We start from the raw sequence: 6,000 nt of genomic DNA on the forward strand, positions 1-6,000 counted from the left end.
TGGGGAAGAGTCACACTTCCTGCTAGTGGTTTCTTGTTCAGTAACAGCGGAGTGACATTTACTGGAGGTAATGCTGAAAATGGACCTTTATGGTTTGAGTCAGGGTTTATGTTGATGCAAAGCCAGGTGATTTGAATTTCTTGGATCTTGTCCCCAGAGTGACGCTGACAGGTTGGGTATCATTGTGCCAAAAAAGAGATCAAAACCAAAAGTTGTTTGTTCTGTTAAAATCTAATGTTCTGTTCTGTCATGTATGTTAAATTTCTAATGAGGAGTTTGCAAACACATCACCTAACCTCCTTTGCTATTGTCATAATTACCTATGACCGCTAGCAGTGTTGTGCAAGTTCATACTTTACAAGAGCTAGCTCAAAGCTCAGTTAGCACGATAAAATAAACTAGTTCATGTTCATAGTTCAAGTTCACAATCCCCAAAATGAACTATTTCATATTAATTTCATTTGTTATTATTTATTTATTTATTTTTTAGGTGCTTTGAGCAGTAGAAACAATTTTTTCAGTGGAACCTCCTCCTGCCTCTGCATTTCCAGTCATCACCATAAGTATAATTCATAATTTCAGTTTTATGGCACCAAAGGATTTAGATTCTTGGGTAATTGGGTAATTCATGATATATTCAGTATCAATTTTGCGTGTATCAAATACATTAATAAACAACATATATCTTCATCCATCTGATCATGTCACACTTAGCATGAAAGCAGTGAGCCTTTTACAGCAAATTATAAGTTGATTGTAGCAAAAATGTTTACTGCATTTTTTGCCTTCATTTTCTCATTCTAAGTTTTCTTGTTCATGTTTTGTTAGTTGATCAGATGGATAAATTAATTCAGTCATTTTCAATATCTGAGAATGACAGTCCTTGTATGCAAGTAGACTACAAAAGCTTTTGACATAACATGCTGTATGAAGCAAGTAATAGTTATGTAGGTATTTGTGACGCGTTCAGAGTGTTTTCTTTCAGCTATCTCACTGTCACATCAGAGATATACACCAAAGAGGCATCACTAAATGTGTTGTGCAAATGCACACCTACAGAAACAGGAATTCAGTAGAAAGTGAGAGCACTCATTATGTTTGTGGCTTTTCATTGTCTTCTCTCATTTTGGTTTTCCTTCTTCACTTTGTCTCCCCTAGAAAAAGCCCATCAAAGTCTCTGTCTGTTTTGTCAGTGAGCAGCGGCCTAGTCACGACACTGCACACAAAGAGATTTGATCTGATGGCTTATATTTGGTTGGCATTTCTGTGAGTCAGCCACGAACGGGTTTGAAGAAGTATTTCCTGTTTGGATGTTGTAAGCAGCCACATTACAGTTTGGAAAGTTGTAGATGCCTCATACTGGTACTACTATCAGTGTGTGGGTTTATTACTCACATACTCCCATATCTCAAATTGCACATCCCAATCACTTTGAAATAAATGTATCGGAGAATCTTGTTTTTCAGATTTTTGATATACATAATCAGCCAAGCTATTGTGCTGGTATATGTATATATGTTTGAGCTGTGGGCAGATGTGCGTACATTGTATCAAATTATATTTGGCTAATCTGAATTTTTGCTTAATTGTTATACCTGTACATTTTTAAGTACCCAGTAATTTATAGTAATTTATATCCCTTCTAAAATACACAGTTGTTACTCCCTACTGAGATGTTGTCTTTCAGCCATGACCAGAATTATTCTGTAGTCCCAACCACATGTTTATTGTGGTAACTATGACAATAAACATAGTCTAGCCTTACAGGTATAGTTAGTCATCCTGGAAAAACCAGCAAGAGGAAGTTTGATTTTGGTTTTGACTCCTCTCCAGAGCCACTCCTTCAGAATGCACACAGCCTGACTACGGAGTAGTAATTATTTTCCACAAGAGACAGCATTGAGAAGATGATCACTCTCGAGGCTCGTAAGATGTAACTTACCTGACATGTATATAAATATTTACATATACTGTAAATGCAACAAATAAACAATAGTGGAAAATGAAATAAATTACATACTGGAAAATTGTTTGAGCAACTCAAGAACATATATAAAAAGGAAACCAATTGTTAATTAACATAACGTTAAATGGTCGAGTCTGTCCTGGCCTATACAATGTTTAGGCTATAATAAGACAAACCACTAGTAAAGAAAGTATTTTTTATAGATGCAGCTATACCCTCTCCAACTAACCACTGCCTATTTCCTTAAAAAAAAAATAGCCCCAGGTAATCTTACCCCCTGATCTTTTCAATTGGTAGAAATGCTAATTTGAAGATCTTTTGAAAACCTGCATGGTCTTTGAAGCTTATACAGGATATGTAATATTTTCCATAAACTTAGTATTTCCATATACTTTAGTCTACATACATGAAATCAAAACCTGCTTGCCATTTACAGTTATTATACTAACAGTATTGCTCTTATCTTGGATGTACATTGTATATGTTTCATGTTTCATTCACATTTTTATATTTATCTTTCCTTATCATCTTGTTGACATATACAATTTGTGGTTTGAAACAAGAGGAGTGAATAACAGTGAGCTCATAATATAACACAATAAGAAAGGAAAGAAAGAAAAACATTTTGTAAATTAGGAAAGGCTTTATATATTCTGTTTGGAAGTTTTACCAATGTACCCTAGCTAAAAAGATGAAATGACAGCTCTTTGCCTCTGCTGCTCCATTTCCTTTGAGAAGATGGTTGCAGCTTTAGAAAAACTTCCTGAGGTGTTACACAGCATGCAAAAAATACCCACTTCTGTGCCTGATTGTTATTCACATCTTCACTTTCACTGCATTTTTCCAACAATGCATATGTGCTCTATAATAACACATCAGAGAGGATGAACAAAATCTTATGAACATGACCAGTGTCATGGTCAAGATCAAATCATCTCTGGTCTGAATAAGAGTTGATATGATATAAATGGTGTTGGGGCAATTAAGTCATCTTCATAAATAAAAGCTGTGTGTGTGTCAATCATTGAATTTTAGAGTAACAATTGGTTAGGTTACGTTTAGGGAAAGAATGGTGTTAGGCAAGAAGTGGTTCTGATTAAGATTAGGGTAACTCTCAAGGAAAAGAATGAAAGTTAATGTCATGTCCCCACAATGAATGAAAACCATTACTAACTTACCATTTTCAGTATGTCAATGACATCATCATAATCATCATCAAGTGCATTAGAAATTGCATTAATGTTATCCTTAAGTCTAATGAACTGGTTTATAAACTGTATATATCACAAAAATGTCATCATAAGGCTCGCAATTACAACCTGTTATCAATCTTTGTGCTGGGCCTGTTGTGTGGATTAAATTGATTTAGTAAATTGTTTTCAAACAATATGGTTATATCATTTATAAACGCCTGAATTATGTTACAATGGGGACTTTTAAAACAATTAATTTAGTTTTATGCATAATAAATTCCCTTTGTTTTTTAGGATAGTAGATTTTGTCATTATCTGTAGATTAAGTCACAAGACTAAAGTCAGCTCATAAAAAACACCCTTATCCTGTAATTCCTTCTGGGAATCAATCAGTGTCATTTATTATTCCTTTCAAATCTTAGAGTTCAGGTACAAATTGTACGTATTACATATATTGATATGATTAATATTTTTTAAATATATTAAGTCTACTATGTGTTTAAATGTGTAAAGCCTTTGATCCTGCAAGAGTGATGCCTCCTCTTGCAGGTTTGTTTTTCTTATTAGGGGGACAGTATTTCCTGATTAGATTTGAGGGTCGAAAGGCAGGGGGTGTTGTATGCTGTTGTATGCTATTGTATTACGTCACTCCCTTGCGTTAAATTGGTTTGTGATACTGAGTTGTATAAAATATGACTCGCCTAAAATATAAATATGTTTTGTATTACATAAATATATTATTTGATCTTTATAAAATTCACTTTTGGCAGTTATTTAAATCCAAGCAGCATAAATTTACTTTTATTGCTATTGTTTCTCATGCAATCACGACGTCATTTCACATTTCCTGCTACCCCACAATTTAATATACATATGAAGGACTACAACCAAATATGATATAGCAAACCAAACATTTTCCTAATGTGTAATATTTTTTCAGATTTTCAAAAGGTACTTTACAGATGAATACAAATATATATCTTGATTTGTACTGTAGCTGTACTCAGCATATAAATCATTATTATAATTGTTTATTTAAAAAAAAAAAAGCTTTAAATGATCATTTTGCGTACATGTGTGAAAGGAATTTTGGCCAATCAAAAGTTTCAAAACATTTACTTTTGAAGTGTAATCTGACTTCTGTAAAAAACAAAGAGTTGCTACCGAGGGGCAAAGGATTCGGCAAGAGTTCCCTATGACTATTCGACTAAGCATAGATCGTAATCTTAAAATGATAATAATATAATAATAACAAATCAAAAAGACGTCTTTGGTTCCTTCAACTAAATAAGGTATTTTGTGTTTTTCTAGTTTTAGCATGACAATACTAAAAAATATCAACTGCACGCAGACCACACTGACAAAGTTACTCCTTCACTGACTGTACTGCTCTCACATGACCAGTAATCCAATACCATTTATACCAAGTCTTTTCTAGTCAGTGTGACCAAATCACTGTACTTATACAAATGAGCTGATGTGAAATAAAACAGCAAGATTTGTGCTTACCGTGTCACCTGCATACAGAACCTCCTGCTGTCTTGTCTGCCTTTTCTCAGGTTCTTCGAGGGAAATGCTTTGAAATGATTCAGAGGGGGAGTTATTCCACAGGAAATATGGTTTTCTAAAACTTTAGATTATGATATACTGAGCTCAATGTGAAAAAGCTTACATGGTTGTTAGAAAATGGTTATGTTACAAACACAAGAAACTAACAAGTAACAAAAACTAAAAAGAGTCATTGATAGATAATGTTTGCATTGTGAAAAGTTAACATATATATTTTTACTTTTAATTTTCTTTGAATTTTTTTTTTTTAATGTATTAAATGAAATATTTCATCATGAATAATTTTTTAAAATGTTTATGGTACTCATTATTATCACTAGACCAAAGGCACACACTCACCTGATGACGGAGTAAGAGGCCACATTAAAGCTGTAAGATATTCACTCAGTACTTATATACACAGCAGGAGATAAGGCAAAGTTAAAGCCCATGTTCTCAGCAAATCAAAACACAGCCAGCAACAAAAACTTGTACACTTTCCAAAGGCCGCTCTGCCAACCGAAAAAAAAAATGTTTGTTGGGAAATGAACAGTTACCTGAGCAAAAACAACAAACAGGCCATCTGCGCAAAAGTTCATACAGCCATAGGAAAATCTTTTGCCACATTTAATCTGTTCTGGTCCAAATGTTATTTAATTAGCAACAATGCCAAGCTTTCAGTAGACACTGTATTTCACACAGGTTACTAACTTGGTGCACTACTCTGAGCACTACACGAATCCTAACACATATTTATTCATTTCAAATTTAAGATCTAATGCAATTGTGTCTAGATATTTTCCAGTTACCAACATTCAGATTAAGGTGTTACAGATTAAGGTGTTTATCAGCATATGTGTCATGCACATATGCTGTGTCATGAATGTTACCAACATTCAGATTAAGGTGTTACAGATTAAGGTGTTTATCAGCGTATGTGTCATACACATATGCTGATAAAATGGAATTTTGTTGAAGCATGAATGAAAGAAATGTATTTAAATAAAATTAGTTATCTGCAGCATTTTAAACAAAATGTCATTGTCTTCATGTGAATGTTTTTTTTTTTTCCTGCTTTCACAACATTCATTGCAGTTTTGCCGAACCATATCAAAAACTCAAAACCAACTGAGGATGCTTCAGAACATTCTCAGTCCCGAGGTCACTCTCTGTATGATCCCTTAAAGGTTTGTTAATCCACTGTCATGAACATATATATATACTTATGTTAATGAGTACCCTCACAATTAAAACCAACATGAACACTGCTACATATTTGTTTAATGTCATTGT

At 33.6% G+C, this 6,000-nt stretch overlaps 1 protein-coding gene across 3 annotated transcripts in view; it reads right to left on the reverse strand.

Annotated features, from left to right (window-relative positions):
* The window catches only part of LOC113146287 (forkhead box protein P3-like), a 31,848-nt gene extending 26,688 nt beyond the window's left edge, over positions 1-5,160 (reverse strand). The window contains exons 1-2 of one of the 3 annotated variants that reach the window (XM_026333686.1): positions 5,068-5,160; positions 4,669-4,735 (exon numbers count right to left, since the gene is read on the reverse strand). The gene's annotated coding sequence lies outside the window, so the exon portion shown is untranslated. The remainder of the gene's footprint in view (positions 1-4,668; positions 4,736-5,067) is intronic. The other 2 variants (XM_026333685.1, XM_026333684.1) reach the window with 2 other exon arrangements.
* Between the last annotated feature and the right edge of the window lie 840 nt (positions 5,161-6,000).

This window comes from Mastacembelus armatus, chromosome 7 (assembly GCF_900324485.2).
Source record: "Mastacembelus armatus chromosome 7, fMasArm1.2, whole genome shotgun sequence".
NCBI classification, from domain to species: Eukaryota; Metazoa; Chordata; class Actinopteri; order Synbranchiformes; family Mastacembelidae; genus Mastacembelus; species Mastacembelus armatus.